Consider the following 19,326-nt stretch of genomic DNA (forward strand, 5'->3'; position numbering starts at 1 on the left):
GCACCTTCATAGCCTCCCTAAAAAGGATTATTTGATTACTCGTGATGGACAAGAAAGCTTAGCAAGGAACTTGTACCCCCATCCCCACCCTGGTCACTTGAGACACTATACATGAATACATGAGGATCCTGGGTCCAGGGCCAGTTAAGTTCTGCCCACTTGGCAAATTTGCAACTCGAAGTCCCCATCTCTACAAACAAGTGCTTACAGTAAACTTTCAGGCCTGAAAAATATTTATGAATGGTAGCAGAGGCACACTTCTGATGATCTATTGTACCTAGCACAGCCCCGTCACATGATTAACAGTATTTCAATCCAGGGCACTCTGACCATACCTTTCGGGATGGAAATACTGATGAGGAGGAAGCTTCAAATAAGAAGCTGCCATCAGACTCAAAGAAAAAAAGCTTATAAAGTCTATTAACTATATCGGGAAATAAGGGTGGGGGGAAGCTACAAATTAGAAGCAGGGCAGCTACACGTTAGAAAAAAAGTTTTACTACAGCCTAATGAAGACAAGCATCCTCATCTATTGCCAATGATGCCACGATTGGCATGAATTGAGATGTGCTTTTTATCAAGGCAGCAAAGAACAGAGCATGCCAAACACATGAGCCAGCTGGCATACTTGCACTGCACAGAAGGTCTGAGCTCAGGCTCTTCCAATGTATCTACAAAGGAAGGTGTCTGGGCAGCCACCTAAAGAACTTTCATTTCCTATGGCTGGCTTACTCTAAGTTTAACTAAAAGAATCTCAGATCACAACACTTGAGCTTACACAGCTCACAGAACTACCACAAAAAAACCTCTTCAACGAGGCTCATGCTGGTTGATTTTTTTTAAAGCAATGTTCCTCCATTATTTATTAAGTGTCCCATCTACTTACTTTGAAATGTAAGACACTGACATTCAATTTATCAGTGTAAAAAGGAAAAGGTGCAGGGTATGCAAATGACTGAGTATTTCCATTTTTACTCAAGGCAGCCATACACTAACTTACTTGCAACAACTTCCTTGGTCTCACTTGGAAAATTTCTGCTCCACAACTTGTTATATAGCCAAAACAGATTTACCCCACCCAATGGGATATGAACCACTGAACAAGCCCCTAGAGGCTGTTCAAATAAATTACTTCAGCTGTGAGAGGCTCATACAGAGAATTTCCATTGCTTACATTTTAGTATATGGCTAACATCCGAACAGAATAAAAACCACAGTCAATTAATTATTTTACCATCTCGTGCCATGAAAATAGAAACAGGAAAACATGACGAGCAGCTTTCTACTTCACACAAGTCTACTTAAATTTCTTATAGATCTTTGATATATACAGATGCCAAGTTTGGTTCTGTAAGAAGCTTTACTATTTTGTATAACGCCCAGTGAAAGTGTCGCTTTGAAACTAACAGCAGTTCAGATGTAGGTGTGTCTCTATTTTTAAGTTAATTCAGCTGAGTCAGTGCTCACTTTTGCTTCACTAAGAACAGCACTGTTAAATGTGTACGCATGCTCATTCGTACACAGGGCAAGACAAAAAAATCTGTCACTTGAAATAAAACACATCCAAAGGCAAGTTCCACAGCAATTTTAAGTTGACCTAAATGAGAGCCACCTGCCAAAAAAAGTGTCATTTTAATTCAGATCTGTTCATTGATCTAGTCTGCTAAGCAGCTGGACAGAATCTTGCACCCCTTTCAGTGAAAAGGTAGGTATTCTACAATCAACCTCAAGTACCTGTAAAAACTCCTTTCCAGTCAGCTTGCAACAGGTCATCTTGACCCAGATAGTAGAAAATTTTTATTATTTACTTCTCTATAAAGCTAATCCTATTGTATCATTGCTACTCATTAACCTTCAGGATTTCTCAGTATGTGGTGGCTAAACAGACATAATTCTCAGGAATTTCACCAAAGAGCTACCAGCTTGTAAGGACTGGCTAGCCACAAAACATTGACTTGGCAGTACTGTATTTAAAACAAAACAGAATAAAAACCAAAACACTAACCCACACCACAGCCCTGGAAAGTTATGCATTTTCTTTGTTCCCTAACCATCTAAGAAATGAGTTACATGTTTTGTAAGCAGTAGAGAAAGTAACCTTCTATTAGACATGTTTCTTTAGAGCTGATCTACACTCTAAGGAAGTTCACACATTTTAGTTCATTGTGTATTTTTACAGGAAGCTGATAAAGCTTTTTAGGTTTTTCTTTACACTTAGTTCCTTACAACTAAAGGCCTCCCTTAATGACTTGTAATCGCTTTTGAATGTGAAATACATCCAATGTAGTGTCAGATAGAGTAAAATTTTTTAAAAATCAAGCATAGCTAGAGCTCCTTTTTGCCCTGGATTAGGTTTGGAGGTGTGCCTTATGACACACATCATTGTTCGCAAACTGCATGTCTTCCTGAACAGTACAGCTGCACCACAATAAGTTTGTGCGTAATCTGTACACGCTTGACTACATATACCATCAAATCTTACTCTGATTTAGCATCTCAGCATAATGCTATCTTGCTGTGTGAGTGAGGATTACTGTTGCTGTCCATTGCTGCTCACACTGATAACAGCTACTCCTGGCATAAAACAAGTGATACTTTTTTCTAGTGTCAATACCACCAGTGCACATACAGGCTATTTGAAGTACTGAACTCCAGAAGAAAAAGCTTCCTCCATTTACCTAAGTGAGCTTAGTTAGTATTTGTCATTCAAAGAGTAACTTGTAACATGGTATTTTATACACCTGCTGTGCTGAAACAGCGTTATTTCTTTTTTAGGGAATGCTATGTACAAGCATAATGAATTGGACAGTTTAGAGTACAGGTAGCATTTAATAAACGTTACAGTTGTTTTGTAATTTTGACTGAACCATGCAACATCTGTAGTCATATGTGACTGCATTAACCAGTTTTTGCCTGGAACATCTGCACTGGAAACATTTTGTCCCATATGTAACAGGCTGTCATGGTTTTAGCTCGGATAGAGTTAACAGGGGTGGAGAAAAATGCATTAGCAATACCAGTTGTGGCATACCACTTGGCTGCCTTTGACTCCAGTTCATACTGAAGTTCTAGCACATCTGGCACAGCAGCACTCCGGCGGCGCGACTTTGTTCAGGCCACAATAGTCTACTGCTCATCTCCACTCTCCATTAGACTTCCACACTGGCCATATGGGACTGTTAAAGGGTGAGCGGGTCTTACTGATCACTCCTTGGCTCTCCAGTTGGTGAATGAGCTCATGGATGGGGACCAGGCAGTCTCGGTTGGTGCGATATTGCCACCAATGCACTGTTGTGGTGGTGATCGGCACCAGCTGTTCTTTGATGTTCAGCAACCCCACAACAGAAGGGTCCTTTGAGAGGCCAGGGAAGGCAGACAGCTGTTTAATTTCCTCCACCTCCAAGGCAGCTACTCCAAAATCCCACCTGTACCCTTCTGGGTCCTTGAAATACCCTCTCCTGAGACAGTCTATGCCAAGGATGCACGGAGCCTCAGGGCCAGTCACAATGGGGTGCTTTTGCCACTCATTCCCAGTTAGGCTCACTTCGGCCTCCAATACAGTTAGCTCTTGGGATCCCCCTGTCACTCCAGAAATGCTGATGGGTTTTGCCCCTGTATAGCTTGATGGCATTAGGGTGCGCTGTGCCCCAGTGTCCACTAAAGCATTATATTCTGTGGGTCGATGTGCCAGGCCATTGGATCCACACAGTCCAGTAAACCCGGTTATCCCATTCCTCCACCTGGCTGGAGGCAGGGCCCCTCTAGTCCTGGTCATAGTATTTGTCACTCACTTCTTGTAAATACAAATCACAAGTGCCTCTATTATGATCAGAAAGAAAATCAGCACTTCTGCTTCTCTGTCTGGGGAATTGCTCACTGGAAACTGGAGCAGCAGCTTTCCTGGAACAACCTCCTTGAGTGACTGTTTTTCTTTGCAGCTCATGTACCCGTGCCTCTAGGGTCGAGGTAGGTTTTTCCATCCCACTTCATGTCCTCTCCATGGTTACGCAGGTAAAACCATAGGGTGGCCCATGGTGTGTATCCTCTCTCTTGAGCAAAGGGACGCTTACTCCTAATGGCTGAGATACTGGTCTGTACTGGTGGGAAGAAGGACATATCCTCTTTGAGCTGCTGAACCTTCTGGGACAGTTTCTCCACAGCTGAGACGAGGCAGGAAGAGAGATTTGCTTCGTACTCCCACAGTTTGTCAACCAACTCTGCCACCGTTGGTGTCTCCTCCTCTCTCCAGGACATTACTGCCAATGAGTTTGCATACGAGGATGGTGCGGTCCGTACAAACTTCTGCCACATGGGTTGTGTGCACTTGGTTTCACCTGGATCTTTGGATGACTGTTGATCGTCCGGGTCACCATAAATCACCTCAAGCACAGCTAATTCCCTTAGATACTGGATGCCTTTCTCCATGGTCATCCATTTTCCTAGGCGAAATGCAGTATCTTCCTTGAAGGGGTACCCTTCTCTCACACCTGACAGGAGTTGCCTCCAGAGGCCGAGGGCTTGTTTCCCTTTTCCAATCAGTTTGCCAATGTCCCCTTCCCTAGAGAGGGATCCCAGTTGTTTGGCTTCCTTCCCCACTAATTCCAGACTGCTGGCCCCGTTATCTCAGCATCAGAGCAACCAGGTGACAATGCGCTCACCTGAATGACAGCCAAAATATTTTTGCATATCTCGCAGCTCACTCAAGGATAGGGACCAGGTAGTTTGTTTCTTGTACAAATTCCTCTTCCTCCTCATCTCCTCCTGGTGGCCCTGCTTCTTCATCATCTCCTTCTAAAGGAGTTGACTTTCTCTTCCAAGATTTCTTCTTGAGTATGGGGGCAACGGATACTGGCATGGTTGATCCTCTGATTCAGCTGCAAAGCTTGTCACCAGGGTTGGAGTAGCTGCAGTGCCTGTCATGCGGGTTTGAGTGGCCGTAGCACTTCTTGCTTTCCTTGTTCTTGTCCTTTTAGATCCAGAGGCCTTCTCTTCTCCTTGAGGGTACTGAATAGTGTTAAACAGGGCTCGATAGGCATGGGCCAGGTCCCAGTACATTGCATTGATTTGTATCTCTGGAATTGCCAGGGTGACAACATACTTCCTCCGAATATTCTACTAATTTTTCAGGATTCTGCACTTGTTCAGAGGTGAAGTCCCAAGACACTGGGGGTGCCCATCGTTCTCAGGCATTTGCCCATACTATCCCACATACCCTGCCACCCGTAGCTATCCAGCCTTGGGGAAGATCTCTGGATAATATTCTTAAATTGCTTATTAACCCTAAACAGAGCTGAAATGGTCTGCAAAATAATATCAACAGATATATCTTAACTACCCAAGGATGTTCAAGATACTGGAAAGTTCTTGTAATGAAAGAGGAGGCATTATAGAAGATGGGAGCTAAGGTGCCATTCCATATTTCCTCCATAAAAAACCCCTCAGAGGAGGAGGTATAATTGTTAATTGTCTCCATGAGGTGGTACCTGACATACAGTAACTGCTTCAATATAAACTTCAAATACCAAATAAAACTCAAGGCCAATGTTTTAAGAACAACTCTCCCAGGCAAAACATCACTAATCACTGCAGAGCACAGAAGACCACAAAAACCAACACCAATCTTCAACAGACACAGCAAATACAAGAGCATGGTGCAGATCGGATAAACTAATATTGAGTACGGAGTCTATACTGTGACCAGCAACTATTATTATCTCAACCCTTCAGGACCCACATTGGGCATCAAAAAGGACTGTCGTGGTTCAGCCCCAGTCAGCAACTAAACACCACACAGCTGCTCGCTCACTCCCCCCACCGCTGTGAGATGGGGGAGAATCAGTGAGCAAAAGAAAACAAAAACCTGTGGGTTGAGAAAAGAACAGTTTAATGACTAGAGTAAAATAATGATAATATTGATTATGATAATATAATAAAAAGGGAAAAAGCGAAAAAAACAAACAAACTATACAACCGCTCACCACCCACCGAGCAATGCTGCCCGTCCCCGAGCTGCAGTTGCTGCCTCCGTCCCCCGGCCAGCTCCTCCCAGTTCACATACTGGGCATGACATTACATGATATGGAATATCCCTTTGGCCAGTTTGAATCTGCTCCCTTAGCTGTGCCCCCTCCCCTCCCGGCTTCTTGTGCACCTGGCAGGGCATGGGAAGCTGGAAAAGTCTTTGGCGAGTACAAGCACTGCCCAGCAACAACCAGAACATTGGTGTGTTATCAACATTGTTTCCAGACTAAGTCTAAAGCACAACACTATGCCAGCTACAGTGAAGAAAATTAACTCTATCCCAGCTAAAACCACGACAGAAGCTTTGTGCTTCCAAGTTCTCTTAGAGAAGAGAACTCTCAGCTAGTAGGAAGCTGCTTAGTACACCAGTTTTGCAGAGAGCAGACTACTCAAGCAGAATGGCAAACAAGTCATAAGAACATTTGTCATTAAAGAATTTACTGCTGCTTTGGAAAGATCTAGCACATTTGTTTACACATTTTAAGTACAACTGCACAAGCTCCTTTGGAGCTGTGCAACAATATTAGAAGTAAAGGATCAGTCTCATGTTAAAAACTTCACGCAGGATGACTATAAATGAAAGAGCCAGCCATGAATCTGAAGTGCTTCAAATGCAACACATTGAATATTAAAACAACTCCTTAAAAGTAATGTTAAAAGCACTACTCCTTAAATATCTTTATAAACAATCTGTTAGGGCATCTATTTGGAATGGAAGAACGTAGGATTCAGCCAGACTTGGAAATGAGGTCTTAGCTTTGAGAGTGCTGGGAGCTGTCAGAATTGCTTACATCTTTTCCATAAAACATAGCATCTTTCTGTTCAGAAAATAATAAGAGTATGACTACAGTAATTAATTTTTCAAATTCAACTACATATCTAGCTATGTTATCAACAGAATATAAAGTTTAATTTCCCTCAAGACTGAAGGAAACTTCAATAAGATGTGTATCGGCTATAGGTCCTGCAAATATACTGCCTATAGTAAACCTACAGAACACTTCAAAGTATGAACATCAGTGTTCAGCTGTATCATAAGTATTAACTAATTTGACTATGATGTTCCTAACAGATTTCTACATAGGCTATCTTTTTTGGAAGTGAAAGCTAACATAGATTATCAGTTTACAAAGCTGTTAATGAGAAGTTAACACAGTTTAGAAAACTTCTGTGCAAGAACCTAGAGTTCAGTAGGACAGTGACACCACAGTCAAAACAGACTTACTGTCCCAGGAACACTCCCACAGTGCTGAAGCTGTAAAATGTACAACACAAGATTAAAATAAAACCCAAGGGACTCCACAGAAGACTATTAAAAATTAAAAGCCTTTAAGTTTCTTTTCTGATTTTACACTTCCAAACGTTGATCTTTCACTGCATTTTCAAAATAAGCTATGGAAATTTAACATGCCAATCTACTACTGAGGTCTGCATATGATTTAGAGAAGCCTACTCATTTGTCTGTTATTTCCAATTACACAAAGACCTCTAGAAAAAGCACATTGCTTAAATATATTAGACCTCTTTCATCTAGGAATTAGCCCAGAAGGATAAACAGACTATAAATGGGATATTTTTCCCCAGACATACCATTACAGACATGACAGAGCCTTATGAAACAGACTTTTACAGTTATAAATCAGAAAATTGTGCTAAGAGAGCACTTCATATGGAGGACTGAGGATCTGAAGTTTACCCTTTTTTTAATCACTCCACCCCACCCAAAATTAATCTACACTTAATAGTGAACTGCAAGTATCTGATAAGTTAAAACAACTGACATTTTCTTGATCGGAGCGTAGTACAGAAAAAAACCCTAAAATTCAGAGATGACTGGCTAGCTCAGACTTACTGTTTTAACAGCAGTCACTTGTCTGAATGACACCAAAGACAATAGATTGTAAGGTACAAATCAAGGAGCCACTCTAAAATTACAGAAATACAAATACCAAACAACACGATAAAGTATTTTGTTATAGATTTTTTCCTGAAGAGTGCTTGCCTCGTTTAACATACACCAGAGCCAATGAAATAGGAAAGAAATTGGGTAATGTTCTATGAAAATACTGACACCCACAAAACAGATTTTTGGTTTCATTTTCACATTGCCTTAAAACATCTGGAACCAGATTTTCTAACATGCTAAGCATTCCAGATCAGCTGAGGTCAGTGAATGCTTCTGGAGATACACATCCCATAAACTAACTCCTGGACTATATGATCGATGCCTGCAGAATTTGGCCATGACATCTTACTGCCTACTTTAAACATGTGAAGTACGGTTAATACTTCCTTGTTGTACTGTGCCAAGACTAATAAGTTGAGACATGACATAAGCCACAGCGCATAAGAAAACTGCCAAAATATTTGCATTATACCGGAGGATATAAACACATTCAGAAAATTAGTATTCTTCCTTTTAGAGCACTTGACTTTCCAGTTTTAATACTACTCCTAATGATCCAGCCATAAAAGCATTGACACAATGGAATAAGTTAACAACAGCAGTGCAAGTTCATACTGAAAGTTTTAAGACACTCATAAGAATACAAATTCAGAGCAAACCAATGCTCTAAGATGTCACTGTGGCCATCACACAACTAATTTCATAAGTAACTGATCTTTTGAAAGCTTTTGGACAAGTTTGGGGACTGCACAAGAGAGTTAATTTCATATGAACAGAGCATCAGTAGGAGCAATAATGTTGAGAGCATTTCTTGTGGGTCTTCAGATGGGTACTTGGAGCAGTTATTCCCAATGTAGACCACTGAGATGGAAAAAGCTCTCTTGATAAAAGTTTTTAAGTCAGCTGGGACACCTGTCAGCTCTTGGCACACATGTTACCTCAGGGACCCAAATCAGCCATCAACATGTTTTATACTACCCATTCACATTAGAGTAGAAGCACCCTACCCTGGCAGTTCCTACAATGAAGTTTCTCATCCTTCTCCTTCCTCCACTTATTTTAAGATTTATGTACTCCTCAAGATACAGTTAAATAGCAGAAATGCTATCTTTTGCTATGAATGTACCAGTTGTTAACCAGATCCTGAGCAAGTCCACTTACCACATTTCCCCTCCTGGAATTTTAACTCAGACAGTGCTTTCTAAAACTTGAACTGTCCTTGGTTGATCTTTGAGTTATTTTTCTTAAAATGTAGAGAGATTCCTAGTGGAAATAATGTTTTTTACTTCCTTATGTAATCCACCAATTGTTCACAGAGGGCATCTAACTACAAAGACAGTTGTAACTTGCTTTAAATTCCTTTAGCCTTCCACATCAAGGAGGGACAAACACCTTCTTTCCTGAAAGGGTTAAAGAAAGATCTTCACTGGAGACAGCCTACCTTCCTGTGTAGACAGTCTTACACCTTTTTTTGAGACTTGTTTCTGATGTTTCTTCCAGCCAGACATTCTCTCATCCAGTATTTCCTCACAGTCTCCATGTTTTTAGTTACTCAGAAAAAGGGCACATGTGCACTAATGTCGAGCTTCAATGGAATCAATCAACGCACCTGCAACACAATCGACGCAAACCTTGATGTTGACCAATTGAAGATCTTCACTCTCTGGATTTTTCTCTCATGGATATAGAGACCAGCACGTATGGGAAACCAAGGAGTATTTCTGAATATTGCTCAAGTAAAAAGAGAACTTTTTTTGGGAAGGTGGGGGTAGCATTTCAAGATCCCCCTCCTGTGAGTAACAGTAACCAACAAGGCTATTCAGTTGTTTCTGATACATCTGGATAGCAGCCTACAGAATGTGAAAATTATATCCCATGCAACTGCTTATACTTCAGGTTATTAGCTTCCAGCAGAAACATTCTGCCAAGAGCTGCAGCTACACGGACCCTGAACAGTAGCTTTGCTTGAACGACAAAACTCAGAATAACGTAGTAGCACTCCTAAACACAAGTTTTTGCTTCTGGAATATACCAAAAAGACTATAGCTTCTTCCCAACAGACTATGTATTGTTCCAAATGTGTGAATTTTATTCAAGCACAAAGATATCAACAAAAGAAGTGTAGTTTAAAAAGCCAAGTATACTTGCTATTTAGAAACTAAAAGAAGTCTGATAAAATTTAATCAGCCTCTGTGCTATAGAGAAGGCTTAAAATTAAAGGTTTAGCATTATACAAAACTCAAGGAGAATGACACTTCACTGATACCCATTTTTTAATAATAACAAGCTTCAGAAACTAAAGTGCTAAGCAGAGAATAAAAATTATAAAACCACTTGTAGCATAAGAGGAGAGCCCAGTAGCTAGATACTAAGTCTCCTATACCAGAGAAAAGGATTAAGACACCCATAGCAAAGTATTTCACGCACAGAGACTGTAGCGTTGAGACATTTTCCTTGTAAATGCTCCATGGAGATTAAATAAAGCATGTAAATAAAACAGTCACATTTCAAAAGTTCATTCACATAGCAGTACTTTAAGTGATTATTCCAAAGGGCTCCACAAATCATGAAAATGAAACTTTTCATACTACTGTAGAAGTACCAACTATAAGTTTACTATATTAACTTTTTTAAAGCCGTGTTTTGTTCAGATAACGTTTCAAAGTCCTAGAGGAAAGCAGGATATCTTGTTAATAAAAAGACCCCAAAACACAAACCCACAAGTTCCCTTATGTAGAATGAAGCCGCCATTCTGTTATAGCCTCCCTGCTATCCTCCCATCTACCTCACTTGCTTAGAATTAACTCATTTTAAACAGTCACCTACAATTCCTACTACTTAGTCCATGGTTAGAAGTGACAAAGATAACATTAACTTTAAAATGCAAGTTACATACACAGTATACATTAGTATTTTATGGCAAGATCAAGAAAATAGTGTGATTAAATCTCCAAAGGCAGTATGAGAAGCATGTTTTAAATAACTCTTAAGTAAGAGTTACTTCTAGAAATAACTACAGTTCCTCAAAACACACCATCAACATGGGCCCCACTACACATAGGCACCTCGTGAATTTATCTAAATCATGCAGGTGGATTTTTCAGATGAGGACGGCTAATGTTTTTTATTTTCACATGTTCAATCCAACCATCTTTTAGAGATTGCCACTGCAGAAATGGTGGCACAACCTATTAAGAGAACAAAAAATGAGAACAAAGCTAAGGCTGTACAGATTCAGAAGCTGGTACTCAAACACCTGTGCTGTTCCTTCAGTGAAAGTGGGAACTGAAGGACAAGGATGGAATGGGCAATTGGGAATGCGAACCACCCTGTCCATGAGTCAGGGCCCTTAGATAATCCATTTTGAATTGAGTGACACACACTCGTGAATCAGTTCTGAGTAGCATCATCTGCTGGAGTCCTACAAATTCTGTGCCTGTTATTTTCCCCTTTGACACACAGAGTATACAAACATCAACTTTTCTAGCACAGAATTACGTAAATCAAAACACGATGAAGGCAACAAATCATGGGACTTGTGTTATCAGTTCTCACAGAGCAGGCTATTTTATGGTAAAAGACTATTTTCTCTGTTCAGTATATTCATCAATGACCTCGATGATGGGATAAAGTGTAACCTCAGCAAGTTCACTCATGATACCAAGCTGGGAGGAGTGGCTGATACACCAGAAGGCTGTGCTGCCATCCAACGAGACCTGAACAGGCTGGAGAGCTGGGCTGAGGGGAACCTCATGAAATTCAGCAAGAGCAAATGCAGGGTCCTGCACCTGGGGAGGAACAACCCCATGCACCAGTACAGGCTGGGGGCTGACCTGCTGGAAAGTGGCTCTCCTGAGAAGGACCTGGGAATGCTGGTGGACAAGCTGACCATGAGCCAGCAATGTGCCCTTGTGGCCAAGAAGACCAACAGTATCCTGGGCTGCATTAAAAGGAGCGTGGCCAGCAGGTCGAGGGAGGTTATTCTTCTCTACTCTGCCCTAGTGAGACCACATCTGGAGTACTGCATCCAGTTTTGGGCCTCCCAGTTTAAGAGGGATGTGGAACTGCTCAAGCAAGTCCAGCGGAGAGCTACCAAGATGATCAGGGGACGGAAGCATCTCCCTTATGAGGAAAGGCTGAGAGACTTGGGTTTGTTCAGCCTGGAGAAGACAAGACTGAGGGGGGATTTCATCAATACCTATCAATATCTAAAGGGTGGGTGTCAGGGCGATGGGACTAGGCTCTTTCCAATAGTGCCCAATGACAGGCCAAGGGGCAATGGGCACGAGTTGGAACTCGGGAAGTTCCACCTCAATATGAGAAAAAAAAAAAACTTTTCCTGTGAGGGTGCCAGAGCAGTGGAACAGGCTGCCCAGGGAGGTTGTGGAGTCTCCTTCCCTGGAGACATTCAAAACTCACCTGGATGTGGTCCTGTGCCCCCTGCTCTGGGTATCCCTGCTCAAGCAGGGAGGTTGGACAAGACAATCTCCAGAGGTCCCTTCCAACCCCTACCATTCTGTGATTCTGTGATGTCCATGTGGCCTTTGTACAGGGAAACCCAGAACTAGACCCGGCACTGCAGATTGTCTCACCAGGGCTGAGGAAAGAAGAATCACCTCTCTTGACCTCATGGTGGTGCTTTTACTAATCCAACCCAAGATGCCATTGACCCTTGCTGCAAGGTACATTGTTTGCTCATGTTCAGTTTGCTGCCCACCAGAAGCCCCAGGTCCCTTTCTGCAAAGCTACTTTCCAGCTGGTCAGTCCCCAGCCTGTATTAGAGCATGAGGTTATTCCTCCTAAGGTGCAGGATCTGGTATTTCCTTTGTTAAACTTCCTTTCAGCCCATTTCTCCAGCCTATCAAGGTCTCTCTGAATGGCAGCGTAATCTTCTCATGCATCAGCCTCTCCTCCCAGTATGGTATCATCTGCAAGACTGTTGAAGAGTACATTCTGTCCCATCAACCAAATAATGAACAAAGATGTTCCATACTACTGCCCCCATTGTTAACAGCTTGGGGTCACTAGCTGGACTTCATACTGCTGATCACAACACTGAGCCTGGCAGTGCAGCCATTTTCAGTCTACCTTACTGTCTACTAAGCTGTACTTCAACAGTTTGTCTGCATTAGAGAAGACAGTGTGAAAACCCTTGCTGAAGTCAAGATAAACAGTATCAGCTGCTCTCCCCTCATCCACTGAGGTAGTCATTTTGTCACAGAAGGCTATCAAGTTAGTCAGGCATGACTTCCTCATAAATCCATCCTCCCAGCCACACTTTGACCTTTGTGTGTTTGGTAATGGTTTCCAGGATTAATTGCTCCCTCAGCTTCACAAGGATTGAGATGAAGCTGACTGGCCCACAGCTCCTCAGATCCTTTTTGTACTTCTTGAAAATAGGAGTGACATTTGTCTTCCTCTAGTCCTCAGGAAAATCCATCCATCACAACGACCTTTCAATGACTGAGTGCAGTGCAATTACATTGTCCAGCTCCCTCAGCAGCTGTGGATGCATCCCATCAGGTCCAATGGGCATGTGCACATCCAATCTGTTTAAAAGTTCTGTAGCCTAATCCTCCCCTACTGCAATGTAAGTATTTAAGAAAGCAATGAAAGTGACACCTGTAAGCCGTCAAGAATCACAGAAGTTGTGTATATTGTCTATTGCCTTGGCATACCGAACTTGCTACTTTTATCAGCAACTCTCAGAAGGCTTTAAGATTTACTGCAAACGTCGAGCTTGAAATGATAATCTTGTTAGGAAAGATGACAAAAAGCATTATCATAAAAGGTTCTTTGAATTTCTCTGGATTCTGTCTCATGAAGAGGTTTGCTTTTTTCTTTTTTTAGCACAGTGAAAGTTGTCAATGAAGTCACTGACAAATTATTTATCTACTTTTCCTTGGTACTAACAGGAATCCACTCTTGGACACCCAAGAGGCTAGACACAGCTATCGTCAAGACAGCAATAAGGGTACCAACTAGGCATCAGTTGAGCAATCCACTGCCATTTTGTTGCACGCAGTCAATTACAAAATTTATGCAGATGCCTTAGAGTCTCCTCCTGATTTAAGAAGTGTCCTATTGGGGAGTGAATGATACCTAGAATATCAGAATTAAAGTATCAGCATAACCAATATTTGTCTTATTGCTAGTGGATGTGGGAAGATGCAGGTTGAAAAGGGAAACACACCTTATTAAGTACTTAAGACATGTCTTCCTCCCAAGAAGACTAGGCATCTGTTGTATCTGCCAATTAAAAGCATAGATTCAATGCATGAAGGGTACAGTTTTCAACTGCAGATTTAGCATAAACACTACCATGATGGCATTTAGCACAGACTGCCTTCCCTTTCTAGGTAACTCTTCCCCTAGAATACTTCCATTTTGTGACAGAAATTATCCAAATAAAGTCAACATAGTAGGGAAAAAGTCCCAAGAAACAAACAAATGGAACAACTTAAGAAGTTCCACAGAGCAGTAGGACATTATGGGGTTCCCTCTTGGTGTCTCAAACAATAGCCAGAACCAAGACTGTGTTTCAAGAGGAACTGTATGAAGAGGCACAGGCTGGTATTTAAAAAGGTGACTGAACTCATAGCCAAGGCATATGTTTACACTGTGGAATTGCTGTAATAGTACCATATTCTAAAAGCTATTTTAAAAATCAGATATTCTTGGAGAACCAGATATTGCTGTTTGTTTTAATACATGAAACAACATTCAACCAACTGTAGAAACACTTCGAGTCTATACTCATATTTTCCCCACCTTAGTTTCTTCCTTCAATTTAGCAGCCACACATTAATGTAGATGACCAATGAAAATTTGGTTGATGTAGGTTAATCAAAACATGTTCTTCAGAAGACAATTTTCTATTTTTGACAAAAAATAGCAAATTGCTTCTGAATGATAGCAGCTACCTAAAACACACCATAAATACATCAAGAATACTCTCCTCTTTTATCCATACTTTGGTAAAATCATGCTTGATAATACACACTAACGAGATTATTTATAAACTCAACCCAACATGCACAGCTACAGTAACAACTTATGCAGGAAAGTAGGTGAACTTATCTTCTGAAGAAATACCTCATTTTTGCATTTTGCTTGTGACTGTTCTGCTACATGTAAAAGCTATTTCACTGCACTTTTTCCATATGAGAAGAGTTCCTCTAAGTGATATTTAAGAGCTGTTTTAGCAACCCAGAAGTTAGCTAACTGAGGCACCGAGTCAAACACGCTGCCCTTAAAAGACAGAGATCAGTTGAGAAAAATAAATATTGAGCTCAGAATGCAGGTCTGTTCCTTAACACTAGTAACCTGTATAGGAAGGTCTCAGCTCTTGTTCAGACCAGCCACTTCATTTCCTTTCTCCAACCCTAACAGGTAAGTAGAACCTAGTATAGTACTTACATTTGCAAGCTTTGTCTTTCATGTAACCACACTCGATTTACACCACTTCATCACGACCAAGAGTTTTGACATTTAAAAAGCCCAAGGCTATATTTACATCATTCCCTAGAGGCTGCCATACAATGAATAGAAGACCTAGCCAATTCCTTCACAACATGCAGCGCCTACTTCAAAAATCACCTGAAACAAACATACAGTAATTAACATGATTCTAAGTAGTTTTTAAAAATAAGAACAAAGCCATCACAACAGTGTTTCATCAAATGATTTCTCTAGTGTGTTGTAAGTAAAAAGTGAACTATGACCAAGGGTCAGCAATGATGTACCACTGAACATAGCCTACATAATATTACAAACTTGTTTTGAATGAGGTACTCTGGAAAATACCATAAGGCTGTCTAAGAGTCTATCACCCTTTAATTGATCTTTTCTTCAGTTGGAAAAACACAGAATGTGGCTGTGTACCAATGTAGCAAGTTAGGAAGTGATTAGTGCATGCCTCTGGTATCTGCAAACAGGGAGCAAAAATAACTTGAGAAACAACTTGAACTCTTTACACAACACATCCTTACTCATCCACATTACCTGTACAAAAGAATCACTTGCCAATATTTAGAAAACGGTAAAACATCTTCAGTTGGCTTTTGTCCAACATTTCCTCCTGCAATCAATGCTGCCCTCTTTCTTATTTCAATAGTAGTAATTCTATGCTACAGCATGGTATAGAAGTGCACTCAGGATACTGAGCAACTGGCATGATTTTTTTAATTACACAGTATTTTAAAAATCAAAACCTCTATCCCCAGCACAGTATACTTGATCAAGTTGAAATGGCAGTACAGTTTCTAGGCAAAAGACAATTCTTATCTCCATTTCAATCTTCTCACCCTTCAGTCTCTACTACTTATATCTCTCCAGTATAGGTGGCTTGACAAAGAGGAAGAAACAGTCAAAAAAACAGTTCACATGCTACCTGTCAGACTACAGCAGTGCAAAAATCTTAAGAATCACAACCCTCGTTGAAAGAATTTAAGGATTACACAATTTATCACGAAACTCTGTTCTAAAACTAGGAAGAAAAACATTAGTCAGATCACTGCTTTGCAAGCAGTGAAGGACCACAGAATCCACAATTGGATCTTGTTGCAGAAGCATGTAATGTACAAAGCTAGCTTGACACTTTCTCCCCCTCCCCATCAGCTTCCAGAGCTATTTAAAAGTCTGCCTTAAGTACCTGTGAAACGTAATTATCTCAAGTGGGTTAACAACTCACTCCTAGAAGGTAACAAACAATATTGCTGAGACTGCAATGAAACATCCAGCAAACCTGCTTATCCCGGGTTTCACCACACCTCTGTTACATTCTCAAGTGCCCAAATTTCAAGCAGTTAGCAAATCTTGAACAGCTTCCTTTTCAACCCGGTTGTGCAGTCAAATATAAACCTCTGCACATCGCAAACTGATCACAAGGCCAACACATACGATTTTTTTCTGCTCTAGAATTTTAAGGAAGACAGATTGGATAACATAATATAAAGTATACTTTAACTTGATAGAGACTTATTTATTAGGGAATATTTTGCCTTAAAAGAAGTTTGAGAATGCTAAAAAGCAACAAAGCTATATGTAACCTTTCTTTACTGAACAGATTTCAGATCCTCATTCCTCTGGTTACTCAAAGTATCTTCCAGCAATAATCTTAAGACTATTTTATTCTCATGGAAAAAAACCAGCTTTATATTATTGCGCTATGATGTCTTTCCCACTTACGGTACCTTTCTGTGACTTCACCCAAATGATCTTAAACAATAGTTCTACTTCAAGTGTGAAGGAAGATTTTTTAAAAAAATCTTTCCTCCTTAAACAAAGTACAGCATATTCTTTAGTGAAGTGATGAAGAACCAGTTGTACGCCACACCTTTTTCCACTTAATATTCATACATGTATGTAAACAAACTCCATATGGGTAGCTGAAAAAGTGACACCCCTTCCACCCAGTTAGCACTTCAGTTATTCCAGTTTCGGTTTTTGGTGGGACATTAACTCTTTCTAGAAGCAACTGGTAAAGCTTCCTCAGTGTTAGTTTCAGATATGAAATACTTATTCCCCAAGTATGTTATTATGAGTACATTTAGTTCCAAAGGCACCCCAGTGCATGAGATGGGACACACAGTAGGCACCTTCAGGTTCAGACGTCTACATTTAGATAACCATAATATAGGCGCCTTTGCTCCCTCTGCAGTCAACACAGATGAGATCTTCCCAGCACAGTCAAAAGGAGCCTTGGTAGCTGTTCAACTGATCCTGTGTAGGAAACCACATCTGGTGGTGAGCTGAACAGTCCTCTATATCCACTGACCTAAATTCACATGCCTGAATCTGGAACTTGATGTAATTTCTTGACTGTTAAAAACATTCCAGAGAATTTGGAAGACAAAACCAAACCGAAAGTTTTTGAAATCTGAACATACCTCTGCTTAAAATAATTCATCTACCTCAAAAAAAAAAAAAAACCCGAACCAATAGAGCTAAAGATGACTACTTCAGCCATCTTACTGGATGACGATCATGCCAAATTTTTATTTTGTCAAGTTATGCTTCACATACAAGAACTATACTTTTTCAGTTTCAAATACACTGAAAATTATCTGAAAGCAGGAATGAACAGGAGCACAATATACCCTTTATGATAAGCTAGGCAAAGATAATTTGATGGGTTTTTTTCCCTATTCCTGGAAATGTTAAAACAACAAAAAGACTACATTGTCTGTCTTCAGGATCCTTTATTTAGGCACAGCTTACTGATCTCCAATGAGGTCTCAGATAAGATTTCAAAAAAGCAAACCAAGAAGTTCAGGCAAATGTCAGACACACTTCTACTGTCCCTAAAGCAACTCACAAGTGTAACAAGTATGTAGAAATAATACCAGACAAGCATTTTGTCAAAAAATTCTCAAAACAAATATGAGTGTAGCTGAAAAAAAAACATTAAATGTAATATTTGGCCACTTGTAAATGAAAAATTACTCCAGTGTACTCTTGGTGGATTTGATTACTCATTTGTTGAGCAATTTACTTAAACTCCTTAACTGCTTAAAAGTTCTTTGATCAAGTCAATGCTAACATACTAAAACACAGCTAGTTGATCATCATAAAACACAGCTGATCTTTATCTCCTTAAATAGACCAAAATCCAGATTTTCCCACCTTATTTTCTGATGTTACTTTCACAACTTCCCCAAGTACAGCAGATCTGGTTTAGATCATTATCTCAAGGTCTGTACGGCAATACAAAACATAACTTCCAAACTATAACCTCAGTATTTGGAGCCTTTCCAAGCAGTGTAAGTACCAAAGAGTTTCTAGAGCTTCCCTGAATTCTTCACTTTGATTTGAGCAGGTCCTACGGCTTTGCAGCTCTGTGTACCTGAAGCTAGATTTCACCCAAAACCGTTAACTAATGTTAGTAGACTAGAATCTGTTTTTAACAATAGCTGGCATATTTTGATTTAAAACATTTACTAGGAATTACCAGCTTACAGCAATTAGATAACAACCAACATTTTCCTGAACACATTTGACAAACATTTGCCATCTATACAACCACCTTTTTCTTTTCCCTTGCCTTCTCCAGAGGGGAGACGTCAATATTTTCTCTCCTGAATCAGCTATTCTTTACCTTTTGTCTCCCCACTCAGGTGTAAAAGGTGTTCTTAACACCAAAGTGTTGAGATACTTACTGAGAAATATAATCCTCATATTTGCTGAGCAAGTAGAGGCATATTCACCCCCACCCCACCCACCACTATTCCTCTGTACTTTTGCAGGTACTGAATTAAGTAATTTACATTTTCCTTTCTTACATAAAGAAAAAATATGCTGCAATATTTTATATCCGAGTTAAGTAAAGATAGAAAACTCCTATCAACATAAGTATTGCTTATTTCACCTTTTTCCCAAAACCACAGTTTATGAAAGAT

At 40.4% G+C, this 19,326-nt stretch overlaps 1 protein-coding gene across 4 annotated transcripts in view; it reads right to left on the bottom strand.

Annotated features, from left to right (window-relative positions):
- Positions 1-19,326, bottom strand: part of NAA16 (N-alpha-acetyltransferase 16, NatA auxiliary subunit) — a 75,269-nt gene that overhangs the window by 19,706 nt on the left and 36,237 nt on the right. The window contains exon 10 of one of the 4 annotated variants that reach the window (XR_012659660.1): positions 9,369-9,536. The exons of the other annotated variants lie outside the window; for them this stretch is intronic. The gene's annotated coding sequence lies outside the window, so the exon portion shown is untranslated. The remainder of the gene's footprint in view (positions 1-9,368; positions 9,537-19,326) is intronic. 4 annotated transcript variants of the gene reach the window in all.

This window comes from Phalacrocorax aristotelis, chromosome 1, assembly GCF_949628215.1.
Source record: "Phalacrocorax aristotelis chromosome 1, bGulAri2.1, whole genome shotgun sequence".
Lineage (NCBI taxonomy): Eukaryota > Metazoa > Chordata > Aves > Suliformes > Phalacrocoracidae > Phalacrocorax > Phalacrocorax aristotelis.